Source organism: Topomyia yanbarensis, chromosome 1 (assembly GCF_030247195.1).
Source record: "Topomyia yanbarensis strain Yona2022 chromosome 1, ASM3024719v1, whole genome shotgun sequence".
Lineage (NCBI taxonomy): Eukaryota > Metazoa > Arthropoda > Insecta > Diptera > Culicidae > Topomyia > Topomyia yanbarensis.
Window position 1 is genome coordinate 143,728,297 of NC_080670.1, and position 19,370 is coordinate 143,747,666.

Sequence of the window (19,370 nt, forward strand, 5' to 3'; positions counted from 1 at the left end):
TAAATTATGGTGATCTCGCTCGAAGCTTCAGAAACTGATAGATTTTACAATACAATACAATTATCCCAAAAATTAAAATCTCCTCAAAATGATCTAGAACTGATAAGCTAAGATTGTTGATCACAGTCATTATTCCAGGAAAGAAGTATGTTGACCATTACTAATAGTCCAGAAAAGTTTGTTTGATTATAACATTATCACAAGACAATCTATTTCAACTCTTCTAGGTTGAGAAATAAAACATGGTCAACTATTTACACTATATACATTGCAAAGGTGAAAAGAAACACATACAATCCATGAACGTGAACTATAAGACTAAATAATTATGATACTAACATAATCTTACACCACTCAAAGGGTTGTAACTATTTGAGTGGATCAAAAAATTCGAAAGTTATTTTTGTGTTTTCTTAATATACCTTCCTTTAAGAATGGTGCTACAAAATTTTCTAAAGAATCCGATTATTAGAACTGAAGTTACAGTACTAAATAGCCGTAGGTGTCCTGCGACCTAAGTGACGGTTCAATTTTCGCTCGTTCAGGATTTTCCTCAAAAGACCAAATGCGCAAATATTTGGAATGCGTCCCGAATGCTCGTTCATTCCAGAAATCACATTGGTCATAATATACATTAGCATTAGTGCATTAATGATCTAGTAGCAATAAGTAGTAGAAAGTTGCTTGCAAAATGTGTGGGCGGATTCGAGCAGAACAATAATGAGAGTTATAATCAACTCATCTCGAAAATTAGTCCTTTAGATTTTTCCTGGGGGTGTTTTACCAGTCGAAATCGCATCTTTCTCTTCCGCTTCTATTTTCAACGAAGGGAATGTTGCAATTTTGAAGGTTGTTCAAGCATTGGGGGCATCTTGTGGTCCTAATGCCTATCAGTTTGTTGCAAAATAAGTTGAGACTAGAGACTACTAAAAAGAGAAGTATATTGCGGCCTCAGAAGATGGTCAGTATGGCATCAGAATAGAGAACTCTATGTAGGTCGAATATTACTCATTTTAGCATTGTACAGTATTGCCTCGAAACTTTAAACGCAATTATGTCAAAATAGTGTTTTTTTCGAAAACGGCTTCGCGGTGACAATGATTACTCGGCACATACTAAACCGATTGATTTGAGACTTTCACCAATTCATTTCCTATTACAATGACTTCTTCGTAAACGAAGGATTTTTTGTTTTAATTGTATTTCTATTTATTAGGCTACAAAAAAACTAAAATTCTAAGCCATCAAAATTCAAAAATTTCAGAAAAATTAGTACCATTTTGTAACCTAAGAGAATTTTGTAAAATCTTTCGTTCATGAAGGGCGTCCAGGCAGGAACTAACGAAAACATACTAGTTTTTTCATTGCAGATAAGCCGTTCTTGATTTATCATGGTCACCGCACCTGAGGTTTCAAATAAGGTGATCCATGGCTACAGCTACATCACTGTCACTTTGCAAGCTTTTGCAACATAAAAATTATTACAAATTCCTTTATCCATATACTACAATATATGTAATATAGAACGACAAAAAACTATAACAAGGATGAAATAAAAAATCAATTTTTTTTGAAACCCAAGTACATATAACCCCTTAATAACCTATTTATACTAATATGAGAAATATAACCTAAGCTTACTTTAGCTCATTTTTTTGTTGGGTGGTTACCATAAAAACTCAAACTCTCATTTAACATCATTAGCGTATATTGGAAGGTTTGTGGAGACGACATAAAAGGAACAAATGCATGATTGTTGGATCGCCAACGGTATTGCTCCGCTAGTAATGTGCACTGTTTCAAGTCTCCTCTGTATCTCCTACTTTCCACAACATAGATATCGCTTGTCTTTCAATTACCTCGTAATCCTAATCATTTTAAGTAGTACTGTCTGCTGCAAACTTGGGCAGTAGATTATGACCTTTTGGCTGGGTGTCTTCGACAATGTTGTTCAAGAAATCACAACCTACGAGATGGTATGCAAAATAGGAAATTCTGACACTAGGCGGCGCCGGTGAGCATGACAGTTTAGTCATACTATTTATTATACCAACTCGAAGGTTCTGATCTCGTGCTCTTAGCACCTTTGCCGAAAGCACCGACCCACTAAAAAATTAGAAAATGTTAGGTCAAAAAGCTGGCATGGTCCCTAGCATCGCCTAATGCCAGTATTCTAAAATATTCGGTATACCACCTCATATGGTTTGATTTGCAGAAAATATTCGTCAAAGACACAGACCTTTTTAAAACATCTGGATCTTGAGACACAGTAAGCCAAAAAAATAACATGCTCACTGGCGCTACCTAGTGGCAGAGTTTTAATTCAAACTTTTTGGTCTTCCATATGGTTTTGCCCATATTCTCATATCGCGCGATCTACTGAACTGGTGTTAACAAAACAATTCAGATTTTATTGTTGCACTTGAGGTGTGTCAGCGTACACAAATGATTATATCTTGCTCAGAACATGTTATCTGAGGAATACATAGTGGTTTGGCATCGATAAATGTTTTTGCAACAAAATGATAACGAAAAATCCCAATGTGTTGAATAAAGTACAACAGCCCGATTGCCGAAGAGTTACACTATAAGAGAGAATGGGTAACTCTTGATTGTTCTTTATGTTTTAACTTACGTCATTTTAGCATATAATTCCTATAAGTGAACTTGGCAGGACCGTCTATTCCAAAAATACTTTGCAGCTTCTATGATTGACGCAAACCAACTGACATTACCTACATTACATCCTGGTCGAGCTCATACTACTTTTTATTATATTGACATTGTGACAACCTTCTTATTGAAGATTCAAATTAGTCTTTAAAAGATCCCAAAGTGAACCATATTTTTAACTTATCATTAAAATAGGGATAAGAATAACTTTATAAACATTTCATTGCACTGCAAAATATCACATTCTTATGAGGAAGTGATTTCGCATGTTTGCGAATTCGTTCATTTTTCGAAAATACGACTCTAAATTATTATACTCACTACATATCAGCCTTCAGATAATAAAATGTTGTGGGAATAAAAACTGCTGTGGTTATGTCTGAGGCATTACCGGAATAAAATAGAATACACCCAGTCTAAACAAATTTCAAAATTTAGTCAGTTACATAACGGAATGTAGCACCCTTTGATTTGCTTAGCAGACACCAGTTAGAACAACGCATAAATTCTACTGGGAATTGGACCAGTTAACACCAATGTAGCAATTCAAATTTGTTTATTAATTTCGGTTTATAGAAGTTTGCAAACATTGAAAATTTTGGTAAAAAAAGATATTAGGGTCTAATTTCTACTTCTGTTCGAGTAATGTGAATGATAACTTGCTGTCTCTAGATCTAGTGCGCATTGTTTCAAAAACAAAGCGAACATTTATTCATTAGCACCTCATGAGTCTAAGTAGTTTATGAACGAAGCATCCTGATATATCGAGGTATCCACCAAGCATTAGTATATGCTGCAAAATAGCCCATTCCGCATTTTAAATGCTTCTTGCTGTATTTTAGTATTTTTGTGCATTACCGGTTGTTTAACAGCAAATATATATATTTGAATATATATATTTAATATATTTAAAATCTTGTTGTCTATCACAAGCGAAAGCACAACAACAGTTAGAAAGCAATTCTTTGCCGAGCAGTAATTCTGTCGTATATTTTGCAAAAAGCGGCATTTAAATAGCATTTAAAACGAGTCAAATGCTCATTAGGTAACCGTTTGAACGCATACTTCCATACTGGTTACCTGGTAAGATTAAAATAAAATTGTTTATTCTAGAATGTGTTAAAGACATCTAGGCCTTTTTGCATTTCTCATATAAAGAAAGGCTATGCAATCACTCCAAAAAATTTCTTTATAACCGAGGCCTGGAGGGCCGAGTGTCATATACCATTCAATTCAGTTCGTCTAGATCGGAAAATGTATGTGTGTGTCAAGTAATGTCACTTAATTTTCTCAGACATGGCTGAACCGATTTACACTAACTTAGTTTCAAATAAACGTTAAAACGCTTTCATAAGACGCTATTGAATTTAGTTTAGCTGTCGGACTTCCGATTCCGGAGTTACGGGTTGATGAGTGTGGTCACACAGCAAACTCCCATATAACCTGGTAACCCTATGATGTCCGAATGATGTAATACATATTGAAATGGGTCCAACATTACTTGGAATTGCGGGTCTAGATCACTAATGACCAATCAAAGTAGCTTTGACCACATTGCCCAGCTATGACGGTTCTTGATGCCCCGGGGAACTCACCAAGTTCCTATTGCCAGACCCATTTCCCAGCAAACTGGTAACCGATGTTTACAAACTTGATTTCTAATGAATGATGTAATTCTCTTATTGTCTACTTATGTCTCTTATGTTCATTCAGTTGGTTCTGTAGTTACAGATAGTTATTGTGATGGCGCCGGTGGTTGAGTGGTAAGCGTGACCGCCACCCATTCCAGTAGGTCTAGGTTCAATTCCAGCCGAGGTCGTTGAGATTTTTCTGACGTGGAAAAATTTGTGGTCACGTCTTCCTTCGGTAGGGAAGTAAAGGCGTTGGTCTCCGGTCTATGAGTTGATGGGTCGATATCTAATCCAGATAGTGGATTCACCTCTCTGGTGTCGGTCTTTGGCTTAGTAGCGAAAATAGACTGACCCTTATACTTACTAAGAAACATCCTCCTCTCGTGATACTTGTGGAGTGCGCAGTAGTATATATGGCCTCTAACAAAAGCAAGTATCGGGATAATATTCCTTTCCTTTCCTTCCGCGATCTACGTTCAGGCCTGGCCGGCGTCAGTATTGATCAATAAACACTTTAGGATTACCAGGAGTTGCACATTGAAATATGTTTCGCTAATCCCAAGCATAGTTATCTACTAACTCCCGGTGCAACTTCAGCTAGTCCAGATCGATAACGGAGTAGCAGCCATGGGTGGTCGCACAAGCTCAAGCTTAAGCGCAATTACAGATTGGTTATTGCGGTCACATAGGAATTTCTCATATAAATCGGTACAATCGTAATACCTCATAAGGTTAAAAATCTATTGAAATGATCATCAAATTACTTCGATTAGCAGGCCTAGATTACCGATGCCGAATCAAAGATTTTTGGAATATATTATCCACTATCGATATTTCCGGAAGTTTCGGGCATATTCCAGAACTAAAACCACATCTATGATCACTGAACCTATTTTCACTAACCTAGTCTCAAATGGAAGGTGTAATATACAGTTCGGTGCTGCCCTTCAACCCTTGCATTCCCTACATTCTCACACTTGCATTCCCTACATCCACCCCGTATTCCAAAAGAAGTTAGGTGGTTGCCGACGCATCCTCCTCTCTTATTAATTATACCCCTACCTTGCATTACCATCACGCATTCAAAAACGTGTTAACATGAAGACCACATTGAACTCACACTGATTAAGCTAATTAAATATTCTATTTTTGTTTGTTTCAAGTGTGTACGCGTCGACATGTTGTTTGTCAGGTTCGTGATAGTCGTGCACTTCTGTATCGATTTTGTTGGCTATTTTCGGCAAATTTGAGACTAAGAGAAACGAAAGCAATGAAATTGAAAGACAGATAGATATTCTAGAGCGAATCAGTTATAAGCTTAGACCGGAAAACTAGGACTAGGCAGGCTCATATGGACATGATCGAAAGGAAAATGTGAAGAATTCTTTGCCTTCTGCTAAGTAGGAGTAGAAGGCGTCGTGCACTTATAAATACTTACCAAGTGTAATAAAAATGTAATATACATTTCCACAACGTTATATTGAACGTAAGCAGCTATTAAATCATAACTTTGATAAATGAGTAAGGCACAATTGCACTACTAGGTGGATTGAAACTGGCTTTTTATTTCACAGTCGTATGTTCCGTTCAGAAATTACTGACTCATGAGGAGGATAAAGGGGTCTGATTTTCGATCGCAAACCTAAAGAGTACTTGAGCGAATTCACCTGTAAGTAGCCCTTCATGCATTACGATAAGACAATGATGTTCTACTCATCGACCTTTTTCGCGGAGGGTCGGCAAAATATGTCGGAGTTTCGTCAACTTGGTATCGAGCTTTTTAAAGAAGTATTATTGCGGTTTATTCTGTCGTGTTCTTAATGGTGGAACAATAATTGTTCACACCAGCTTGACAACAATATCCTATTAGCAATGATGGGTGGTCATTGCACAAGCAATGCACAGATTTAACGTAGGATGTATTTCTCTTACTGGGCGGATAATGCAATCGACCATTGTGTGAATAAGGCATATTGCCATACAGGACAATGTAGGCCCACATTATGACACTTAAAATGGTGGATAGCAGATCGTCGCTTTTGTGCTATCTTATGACAAGCGTCATTTGGCACATTTCGAGAAAAACGTTCTTGAAACATAAAAATGATAGAAACAATTCAGAGAAGACAATTGTTGCTTCTATCTATATCTATGTATTAATTTAATATACCTATTACGAAAACCGTATTAATTTAATATACCTATTACGAAGACCGGATCGATTGGTGGTCAAATTATGAAAAGTAATCAATTAACACAATGTATGCGAAATTTTGTCTGTTTTCCAACAAGCTCTATACCAACGAAGTTAAATAAGTCTCTCCGGTGAACGAAGCCTTCTCTCCGGTAGACCTAAGTACATGCTACGAACTGCTGTAAATTTATTGCTGCTGCTACGTCCTCAAAACGCAAACTGACGAATTTCTTATGCGTGTGTTGCAGTTCAGTAATCAGGAATCAGATTATATTGGCTCAAATGGCACGTTCCCTGTATGTAATCGAGGATTAGTGCCTTGCCATGTCAGCTCATCATTTCCCTGATCAGAAGAGAAGAAGAAGGAGGAAATTGAATGGTTGGTGGCAAAAATGACATCACAAAAATAAACAGCCAGTAAATTAAACTCACAAGTAGTTCAACCCATCTGCGAGAAAACCTCAACTGTATCAAAAACTTTAGTACTTTACTCATTTTCTATGTTATTATGTTTCAATTGCCGCAATGTATGGATTTTGTTGGCTATTTTTTGCAAATTCAAGACTACAGAAAACGAAAATAATAGAATTGAAAGACAGATTGGTATTCTAGAGCTGGTCACAAAATATAACGAGTTATGATCTCTCATCGACCAAGCAGTACACTTGGATGGAACGACCAACTCCTACGGAAAAATCTTCACATTTCCTTTCGATCATATCCATCCGAGCTTGCCTAATCCCAGTTTGCCGTTCAAAGCGTATAACTGATGCGTTTTAAAATACCTATCTGTCTTTCTATTTCATAGCTCTCGTTTCTCTTAGTCTTAAATTTGCCGAAAAAAGCCTTCAAAATCGATACAGTAACTAGTTTGAGTCGCCCAAACACAGTTTCGTCTATATAAGAACAAATGAAAACGAGTGCGAGTGAGACTGTTCCAATCTAATTTCACGACAGTAGACACCAGCACCAGCACGCCCCTTCATCAGAGAGCCGTCAGTTTAACAGGCCACATGCATTTAATGCTGTCTCTCCATATAGCCAGACTCGACACTCCTCTCGAGAGGAAATCTTCGCACGGAATGCCTGGTAGCTTTGTTTGTTTTATTTACGTGACTTTAAATAAATATTCATTCGTCACGGCCCACAGTGGCCGGAGACCGGACAAAACCTATGTTTCAAATATTGATATTTTTATTTTTCCTAGCTTTCCTATGTATTGAATGACAAATTCTCCAAATTTTGAGACAATAGAATGAGAATTAAATTTTTAATAAAAATTTAAACTTCGCTGTGTCAGACAATTTTAATGAAATTCCTTTTCGAAATCACAGTATCTATTTTTCAATTTAATCCGATTTGAGCAGAACTAGTTTTATTTTAAAGGCCATTTAAAGAACTTTGTTGATTATTTCAACATATTCGCCAAATTTGTTTCGAACTATGTAATATTATTACAAATATATCTTAAGTGGGTTGATAGCAAACTCTTTTTTCACAAATGTATTCTGCACAATCAGGTGAAACAGTTCGGAACGGTCACTTATTTTACATTCTATGGGAAATCATCTCTACTTTTCGAATTTCAAGGTGTCGTTTGCCTTTTTTTTCCCGGAAGGATTTAAAATCGACATTTTTAAATGTTTGCTGACGAGGAGCATGGTGATTAGTGCGAAATAACAACTCAATAAAACGTAAACAAACACTTTTTGTAGAGATTGAAAGTAGTTTTATCTAATTAGTATGTTGTTATATCTAGTTTTAGTTATATCTAATCAGTGAAAAAAGATTTATCATAAAAAAGGTATTATGCTAATAAGAAAGGTTCGATAGCACTGTATGGGAAAATTTGTCTCATCTTTTATTTATGACTTTTGACACTACATATAAGCTCAGCACCCCAAAATTACCTTAACATATGATTGTCAGCCAGATTGGGCAACATTTCTGGTTTTGTCCGACTTTTGTTCGAAGACCCGCCACTGTGCGGCCCTGTAGCAAAAATTACCAGTGAGTGTAATTTCGCTTGGAGCAAGACCATCTTCATCCCATGTATCCATTTATGAGCACAGTCGTGTATGATGGGTCATACAATATCAACATGGTTACTGTTCCAAAGACCGGTAACCTGAAGTTTGTTTGCACATGATAGAGCTTCTTGTTTAATATGTATAAGTAATGGTTTGATATTTAAAAGGATCTCAAGGGCATCAGTCGGAGTTGTGGTGAAAGCACCAGTAAACGCCACGTGCGCCATTCTTTGCAGGTGGTTTAGCTTTGTTTGGACCGTCATCACCTCTCCCCTCTGTTACCACACAAGGCATCCGTATGACAATATTGGACGTACAATTGTCGTGTAAATCCAATAGATGTATTTAGGTTTAGGATCCTAGGTCTTTCAAAAAATTTGTCTGCACTGTCTGGATGCCCTACACGCTTTCTTGCCACTGTACTCAATTTGGACGGACCATTTCAGTTTGAAATCCAATATAACTTCGACGTATTTGACTTGATCTGTACACAGTAGTTCTGAATCAAACAACTGCAAGGGACAAACTCTGGTTATTATTCGCTCTTCGTGAAAAGAAGCATTGAAGTTTTGTTTAGTTTAACTGATAATTTAACTTACACATCACACACAGAAAATTTTTTTTGGTAAAAATAAGAGTTTTTCACTCTTACCAAAAAACAACCAACGCATACTCTTAGTCTAAAAATAAAACATTTGTTTTGAGTACTATTCTTCATTTGCTTAAAAGGATAGCTTTTACTTTGATTATTATTCTTGATTAATTTAAAAATTTTACTTTCAACCTAATAGTTGGCGTTGGTTGTTTTTTGCTAAGAGCGGAACACTCTTACTTTTACCAATATTTTTTTTTCTGTGTGTACTGTTAGACAGCTCTCAATGCTTGTTGCATTAAGTCAAAGATTTTTCTGATGCAAAGTCCAGTAATTAGAATTTGGTAATCGTCAGCAAGCCTGTAGGTTGAAAATCCAAGGTTATTGAGTTTCCTCAACAAGCCGTTGGCAAACATGTTCCATATCTAAGGTGACAGAGCGCCACCCTGAGGGCAGCCGCCGCAAATATTTAACTTACTTATCTCGGTTACTAAGCATTGCGTTTATCTAAGCCGAGATACATGCATGCACATACTCCATGACCGCGCGTCGCTTCCACAATAGACTGGAAGGACACATTGTCAAAAGCACCCTCAGTATCTAGGCATACGCTCAAGCTAAATTGGTCAAGGCCTTTTGAATATTGTAAACATCGTGAAACAGAGCGATTGTGAATTACCCAAATTGATATGCATGTTGCATTTCGTGCAGTGGATATTCAACTAAACTAACGTTTATTGTTAACCTTTTTATCGGTAACGTTAAAAAAGGTCGAAAGGTAATTTTCGGAAAAGGGACTGATCTTGATGAAAGTATTGGTGAAAGAGGAAAAATCGCAGTAAGATATTACTCTCGTCTTCCAAAAAGACCGATAACATGTTTCCAATGTTCGTTGTGATGCGAAACCACGTGTAGCGACGGGACGCCCACTAAAACTACCGCTTTCGCGGATACTTATTGTAGATAGTCAGTGTTGATAATAAATTAAAATAAATGGTCTTAAATTATACTCCTATACTCAAACAACTTTCCACTATGGGCCAGTATTGCAGATCATGAATGATCTGAAATAATCAGTGTCACCCAGAACTCCCTAGAAAAGCCTTGTGGAGCTTAAAATTATTAGTAGGAGCCCCAGGGAAGTTCTGCTAGACCAGATGGGAACGATTGATTTGACCAGATTTAAAAAGAACAATTGATTCGAAGTTCAGAAAATTCTGAATGTTAGTTACACTCCATTCAAACATGGAGGAGAGGATATTACGGTTGTGAGTTGTTTCTCTTGGTGCGGAGTTGGTCCGATTTGCTGGATCAAAGGTGTTATGGTCAAATATCGGAATGCTGAGATCTTTAGAGATAATACTTGCATACTTGCATATGATGTGTGATAAATATCTTTGAAGTGTTAGTTTATGCATGATAATGAAACAAAGAATACAGCTCGCACCATTAAAATGTGGTTGGTGCCTACCTCAATTTTTTATACAAGCAATTTCCGACAGATCGTTAAAAATCAATTGACCCTGGAAAACCACAAAATAAAGAAGAATAGTAAAGAGATATCCAAGAAGCAGGGTCCGCCATCCTAACTACTACATGTCGCACTGTGGCTCAGTCAATATCGAGCAGTTCCACAAAATTATAAGGAATATGAGCTATACTAACAAATACTAGTTAATGATCCACTCATTTAATTAATTTTTTTGCAGTAGTGCTAAAAATGGCCTTATAGTTTATTTTTGCTAATTTTGCGAAATCCTAATATAATTTCTTTTATTTTCAATATAAAGGCGATGGACGCGCTTTATTCTCATAAAAAATCAATATTAAATTAAATGGTGTGCATAAAAATAACTAGATATTCATAAAAAAAATGCTAATTTTGTGGTCTTATTGCTTTGCGCTACACTGTATGCGTTCTGCAAACAAAATTCCTTCTTTGTGAACATTTATAATTACACTGCGAAGCTTGCGTCAAAATTTGAAAAAGAATCCAGAAGTACTTTACGAGATATTTAAAATTGTAACAGGCCTGTCAAAGAGCATTTAGTGCAAAGATGCCTTGCTTTATAGTTAAGGTAAAGCATCTCAAAAAATATTTAAGGCAAATGTATTTTTTGAAGTAGAATACTTCTAACGTGTCAATATGGAGTCCCGCTTCAAAAAATTCGGCTGAGAAAATTTCCCAGTTTTTAAATGCGAATATCTTCCGTTCTACTGATCGAAATCGTAATATTTTTGCACCATCTGATCGGAAATTTGTGCACGTATTTCGAATTAAATTTCGGAACTAGTGCGACGACTATAAATAAAGCAAAAAAGGGTTTTTAAAAAATCCCTCGAAAAAAAACCATTATACAGACGCCGCTAGTATAACAACGTATTTTAATTTAAATAATGAGGACAACATTTGACGCATTTTTTGTTCCATGTGGCACGTCGGTTCGTCGGTGAGCTTATCTCAGGTAGAGCCGTCAAAAAGGAGCATGTAAGCGTTTCATTACATACGGGAATGTTATTTATACAGGTCACGCGAGCTTGTTTTGTATCAGTGGGTGCTCGCTTACGACACTAGCAACATGTTGACTATATTGTCCAGACGGTACAACTCACTTAGATCATTATAAAAAAGGCCCTTTTCAGGGCCACCAAAATCATTTCAAAGAATAAGTTTGCATTTTCGATTTCATGGGCTGTTTCTCCCTGGAGAGCAATTTGGGTTAATTTGGGTCTAAAATTATAATTTATCTCATTACGCAAATTGCAAATATGGTCGCCTGAAATAAGAAAAGAAAACCGACATCGCGAGCGGCCATTGAGGGTGGCGATAAGCGCGAATAAGATGGCTAATGTCACAAACTAGCGATGGAAATATTCGCTATATGAACTGGATGAAGGCAATGACCTACGGGATAGGGGAATGACCTCTTGCTAAGATCGAAATGATATATTCGATCACTTACCCGGAAAAACTCAAACCAATCAGTCGCAAAATTATTATAAACCAATAAAATTGAACGATATATTGTGTCCTATAAAGTGTGTGCTGATACCGTGGACAACAGATAAGGTCATTCTCCATCCCCCATTATGCCCAAATGTGCTCTCGCCAGATAACTTATGCACCATTGCAAATCCCCAGGACCCCGTTATTCTGGTTAAAGAAAACCCAACAAAACCATCCATCGGCGGACGCTTGGAAGGCCACCCTCGAACCGCATTGCGAGCGAAGCAGATCGGGAAACTAAAGGAACCACCGATACGAAGAACGAAAGCGGAAGCAGACAGCGAAGCAGAAGGTGCGCTGCAGAATACGACGGGCCCGTCGAGAAAAGGTTAGATAGATATAAGAAAGTGGGAGGGCGGATCAGTGAAAGCGAATAAAAGATGTAAAAAGTGAAAGACGAGTGTTCTAGCAACAACAGAAATAAGTATTTCCCTGCCACCCGCGAAAACTCAGGATAAGCGTGCCGACCCTGAGGTTATTGTTTTAGGGAGTCTCAGTAGCGCTCGCGGCTGGAACTAAACGGTAACTTACAAGTTTCAGCGTTCGATTTATGCTTTCTTTTCGGCCTTCTTGGGCAGCTGTACTGATTGGATGCTCTGCAACACACCACCTTGAGCAATGGTCACTGGTTTGTTCAACTTTTCGTTGTTACGAATCGCCAGCTGCTGAAGACGTGGGATAATTCGTCTTTTTGTTGTCGCGGGCAGCATTTCCTTCCAATCTCAACACTTTAGCAGAAAGGTATTCCATTAAAGCTACTAAGCAAACGACACTCCGACGCGTTCAGCACAATTTGCTTGTGTATCTACCAACGAAGGGGAGGAGCTACGAAGAATACATATTGAGGACAACACAAAAAAGGACGAGCTTACATAGTGCTACTGTCAAGTATAAAAACTTATGTCGTTTTCGATTGAGAACCTAGAAACTAACCCTGGTTAGTTGAACCAAACGAACGTTTTCAATGAGACTGAGTTGGGTTCTCGCAAAACAGCGGTGGTGTGAGCGAACCCGAAATATATTTCAGGTTAGAACCCTACCCGGTTTTCAGTTCAGTGGTGCAAAACCTAGGTTTGAAACTGGTTTAAAACAAACGGTTTGACAGCAGTCAGGTCTGAAACTGCGTTAGTTTCTGCCTCAAGCGAAAACGACATTAGCATGCTGCTGCTCAATATCAGTTCGTTTGTATCGTCATACCATATACGTCGATCTAAATGTTTCCGAATATTGTCAAAGGATACAAGAAGAAGCGGCCGTCCGTTTGCAGCTGTCAGAAAAGTTCGCCAAGCACGCCGTCTCAGATGGCACAAACACACCAACTCCTAGTAAATTGCGAACACTGCACAAACAAAAGGCCCTTTTCAGGGCCATCAATTTATCAACAAACAAACGAATTGAAATATTGTTATTAGAAGCATCAGAAGGTGACTTGCCAAGAGCGTTGGATGGTAAGTGAGCCACTTGTGAACAATATCGTCGCTTTCACGTAGAACGGCACAAAATAAAAAGTTATCATTTGTGTGATTTGTTGACAGTTTCGTGTAATGATTCAATTTATAAAAACCTGTTTTAATCCAAACTATGATTTAATAGCTGGTTCGTACAATATAACATTATGGAATAATGTCCCGACTTATGTCCAATCACTACACTTTGGATGCGAATTTGCGGCGTATTGGGCTTGCGGAAAGTAGTCTGTGCGCTTGTGACGAGGGCTATCACGACATCGAGCACGTCGTCTGGGTATGCGCCGGGTATTTGGACGCCAGGTCTCAGTTAAAGGATTTCCTTCGGGCCCGAGGTAGACCACCCAATGTACCAGTCCGAGATATGCTGGCAACTCGTGATTTCCCCTATATGTCCCTTATTTATACTTTCATAAAACGATTAATATCTCAATTTAGCCACTTTCTTTTATTTCTCGTTTTTAGAAGTTTCCTCCTGCCTTGTGGAACCGATCAGTTCCAGAGTGCCACTATGTAACCGCCGTCGCCCTTACCACTACCCCTGCATAGAAGGAAACTGAAGCGAGAGCGACTCGAGGTCCGATGACTTTTGAAGGATTCCCCGCGGGTCCGAAGAATACCATCCGCCAATCCGGTACTCGACGACTTACTAGACTGAGGCGCAAATTTGTATCGCTGATTCTCCCCCCCCCCCCCCCCCCCCCGTTTGAGCGAAAGGTGGAAGTTTGCTGCTACACTGATGTGGAAATAAGCCACTCTCTGAATATCTTGACCAAGCATAAGTTTTCGTTAAAAATCAAATTTGTATTCTGTATTCCTAGTTTTAAGATAGCTATAATTTTTACTCTTTATTGAAACTCTTGTCCTCCATCTTGTAAATAGAATTGTACCTCTAGTTTTAAGACATCTGTGAAATTTCTCATAAATATTTGTTCCCCTTTTGTGTACTAAACTATATTGTTAGTTTTAAGATAACTGTAAAATATTTCGTAAAATACTATTACTCCCCCTCTTGTATATCAAACTGAATCCCTTGTTTTAAAATTTTTCATAAAAAAATCTTTTGGCCCTCTCTTGTATATTGAATCTTATTTCTAGTCTTAAGATAGCTGTAACCTTTCTTTTCTTTTGTAAAAAAAAAAATATTTCAACATTGTAACCTCCTAGTTTTAAGATATCCAAAATGCAAAAACAAAAGAATTTGGCACCACCAAGCTAACGCATTTGTGCCTATCAAATAAACGAAATGAATAAAAAAATAACATTATGGAAATGTCTTTCATTCTTATTACACTTGGTAAGTATATACAAGAGCACCTTTTTGCATTCATCGCGGTATCGGTTTGAATCGGAGTTTTCTATGTGATCGCACTCCACAACCCGTAACTCCGGAGCTGAAAGTCGAATGGAGATGGAATTTAATATCAGTTTCCAGGGACGCAACACCTTTCATTTGAGACTAAGTTGATCAAATCGTTCTAGCCATTTTCGAGAAATCAATATAACCTTTATTCTGAATTTGGATGCTTCCGGATCCGTCGATGGTGGCCAGCGTGGCCAAAGAGACTTTGAATGACTGTTGGTGACCTAGATCTACAAATTCATTTGAATCTTAGTTTGTAAAAATCGGTTCAGCCATCTCCGAGAAACCGATGTGAACATTTTGTTAACAAATCCGCACATAAACACACATACATACATACATACATACATACATACATACACACATACATACACACATACATACACACATACATACACACAGATATTGTGCGATCTCGGCGAACTGAGTCGAATGTTATATGAGATTCGGCCCTCCGGGCCTCGGTTAGAAAGTCGGTGTTTGGAGCAATTGCATAACCTTTCTATATGAGAAAGGCAAAAGAATAATATTTAATTAGCTTAATCAGCATGAGTTCAATGTTATCTTCATGTGATTATATTTTGAAATGTTGGTGGAATGGGTTTAAAAGTGGAGGGAATGGGGGGTTAGTAGAGTAGGAGTGGAGGATGCGTCAGAAATCCTTCATCTTATTTCGGTATACGGGGTGGATGAAGGAAATGCGGGCGTGAGGGTGGTCCAAGGGGAGGGGAGTGATGAAGGAGGGAGGTGTAAGGGCAAGAGGGGGGAGGGGCGGCGACGCAATACTCAACTGCATATTTTGCCTTCCATTTGAGACTTGGTTTGAGAAAATCGGTGCAGTCATCACCGAAAAACCGATGTGACATTAATTGTGGAATATGCCCGGAATTCCGGACTTCCGGAATCGTCGATAGTGGACAATATATTCAAAGAATGTTTGATTGGCAATCAGTGATCTAGATCTGCGATTAGAAGTAATTTGGTGACCATTTGAATAGTTTTTAGCCTCTGAGGTATTACGATTGTACCGATTTATATGGGAAATTCCAGTGTATCCTTACTAACACCCCTGTAACTCCGGAAGCAAGAGTTAGAACCGAATGAAATTCAACAGCAGTCAATGGTATTACTGTATCTTTCATTTGAAATCAAGTTTGTAAAAGTCAGTAGAGAATTCGTTGGGGAATGGGTGTGATATTAGCTTAGGAACTTGGCGGGTTCCCCGGGGGCGTCATGAACCGTCATAGGTGGCCAATGTGGTCAAAGCTGCTTTAATTGATCATTAGTGATCCAGACCCGCAAACTAGAGTAATGTTACATCAATTTTATGTTTTACATCATTTGAACATCATGGTGGTACCAGTTTATATGGGAATTTGCTGTGTGACCGCACTCTTCAACCCGTAACTCCGGAAATGGAAGTCGGATCAACTAAAAATTCAATAGCAGCTTATGGGAGCGTTATACCTTTCAGATGAAACTAAGTTTGCGAAAATCGGTTCAGCCATCTCTGAGAAAATTGTGTGAGTTTAAATGACACACACACACACACATACATACATACACACACAGACATTTGCCGATCTCGACGAACTGAATCGAATGGTGTATGACACTCGGCCCTCCGGGCCTCGGTTAAAAAGTCGATTTTTACAGTGATTGCATAGCCTTTCTTTATAAGAGAAAGGCAAAAAGATTCATTAAATGCTCTTTTTAGGATTATCCTATGAGGATAAATATGTTCAAATATTTTAGATTTCGATGCATCGTGCATCGATATTTCGCTATTTCGATTAGAAATAACGAAATAACTGATTTTAATACAACCTATCATAAGATAGTCAAAATTGTAGCATTTGTATAACCAGTCTAAAGTGTATTCTACTTCACTCCGGTAATGTCTCTGACATTACCCATCCATCTTTTTTATTTCGATTATAGAGGTTTTAACCTTAAGGTCATTCGCCTTTTCGGTTTAGAATGAGAATTTCTAACCCTATGTGCGGGGTCGGGACTCGAACCCAGGTGCGCTGCGTACAAGGCAATCGATTTACCAATACGCTATGCCCACCCCTGAGGCAAATGTAATATATGAAGTATTATGAGGTCCACTCTAATTTTTTTACGCAATCTTTCCAAACATAATTCTTAATAATTATTTCTTAATAATAGTTTTTTCCCATTTATTCTACGTCGGCCTTTGTCCGCATTGAGTACCTATCATTATCACCAGAAAGATGACTGCACATAGACTAGACTATAGATATCGGCCCATCAACACATTCACCGGGACTAACGGCCTTACTTATCATCCAAAGACTTGACCACCGATTTTTCACCTCAGTGGCCTCGGCTGTAATTGAGCCTGGACACACAGGAGCAAGAAGCGATCACGCTGACCACTCAATCACTGCACCATATAGTTTGTAATAATTGAAGAATACATAAATTAAACAGCAACATAAAACAAATTTGGTTAGCTCATAAGAAAGTGTTATTTTTATTATCTAATTCGTTTTTTCATGCATCGAATAGCTTCCGAGTTATTAGTGATTGAAAAATGCTCGATTTTGTAAACCAGCAGTTGAACTATCATAACATGAAAAAAATGTCACGGGAAGATGCAAGAAATTTTAGAAAAAATAAATATTTATACATGTCTATTGCAAGTTCATTAGTCAGTTCCCAACTTCCATTAAATTTGACCACTTCCTATTGCAAAAGCAGATTAAATTAGATGTAGATTCCAAAATATTTTCAGGCTAACACAATATTCTAGATTATCCAGCTGGATATCACAAAATCACGACTACATCCTAGATCGTTCATCTAAACAACAACGATAATTAAAAATCATCAGAATTGTGATTGATTGGATGAAACACACTTTTTAATGACTATACGTGATTTAGCTCCTAAAGGTTAAATTGTAAACCACACAACAGACATTGCGGTTCTGTCGCAATAATGTTAACCAAATAGCACTGAACATTTCGCCCAAGGGACTTACAACTGCACAACTCTCTGACTCAGGATTGTTTTCCTAGAGTTCTAACGCCTTTCGATTTCTTTTTGAAAGAGTAACTTTCACTTTTTTTTGTTCTTTATACATACGCGCGATTACTCCGCTGCCAATTATGTTTGGAACCGGTAATAAAACCGTGATGGTCGCAAAGAAGTCCAATCGAAACCAACGCCACACACCACACGAAATAGCCGTTGCATGTATTTAAATGCGATCGAAACCTACACGCTGCAGGTCGAAGTTTCCACTTGATCGATCCAAAGGTTCGCAAGCACTGGGAGGATAGAAGTAAGTACTTATTTGGAAGCTTTTGACTAACACGTGTGCACCTGAGAACTGTTTACACGTAACTGAGAGCTTTGGATTCGTTCTAGAGCTGATCAAGGTGTGCACTTCTCGCGCGTCGTAAAACCTTTTCTTTCAGCCTGCTTGTTCGCATCAAAGTCGTCAGGCGATGGCAATCATATAATCTGACTTTATCACAACTGACAAGAATGTGTGCTCAAACATCAATAAACCATAACTTTTGCGCTTTATGGTGCCAATTGACTTGACTTCTAGTGTAAAACAGTAGAATGAGTAATGAATTTTACACTACCAAAACATATTTTTCACTTTTAACATGACAGCATCTATATGTAGCAGCAAACATAACAGAAATGCAAGAAAATACCTGTTGTTACCAGTTTGATCCAGATCGATTGTACCGTATTTTTGTGGCGAACAGACTCCGAAATTATTATTTTTTGCTTATCTTGTTGAGAAGAAAGGGTTTTTATTTCTTCAGATGAATAAGAAACGAAAATACGACGATATGGTATCACTTTGTATTAAAATACCAGGAATGGGAGGATATGCTTCATTGTCTAGCTCGAGATATGATGGGAAACATTAGAGTGCGAATGGAAAAAAAAACTATACACTCAGGTTTTTTTACGCGGGGGATACGAGCCGCGTAAATGAAAACCGCGTAAATGAAAACCGCGTAAATTTCAAAATCCGCGTAAATGAAAACCGCGTAAATTTCAAAATCCGCGTAAATGAAAACCGCGTAAATTTCAAAATCCGCGTAAATGAAAACCGCGTAAATTTCAAAATCCGCGTAAATGAAGACCACTTAAATTTAAGAATCCGCGATAAAGGGAACCTCATTGATGGGTACCGCGTAAATTCCAAAATCCGCGTAAATGAAAACCGCGTAAATTTCAAAAACCGCGTAAATGAAAACCGCGTAAATTTCAAAAACCGCGTAAATGAAAACCGCGTAAATTTCAAAATCCGCGTAAATGAAAACCGCGTAAATTTCAAAATCCGCGTAAAAAAAACCGCGTAAAAAAATACCGCGCAAAAAAAAACCGCGTAAAAAAAAACTTGAGTGTACGTGAAAAA

At 37.9% G+C, this 19,370-nt stretch overlaps 1 protein-coding gene across 3 annotated transcripts in view; it reads right to left on the reverse strand.

Annotated features, from left to right (window-relative positions):
- Window positions 1–18,323, reverse strand: part of LOC131676069 (excitatory amino acid transporter 3-like) — a 35,240-nt gene extending 16,917 nt beyond the window's left edge. The window contains exon 1 of one of the 3 annotated variants that reach the window (XM_058955209.1): window positions 18,207–18,323. The gene's annotated coding sequence lies outside the window, so the exon portion shown is untranslated. Of the gene's footprint in view, window positions 1–17,966 lie in introns of all 3 variants that reach the window. The other 2 variants (XM_058955198.1, XM_058955204.1) reach the window with 2 other exon arrangements.
- Window positions 18,324–19,370: the final 1,047 nt, after the last annotated feature.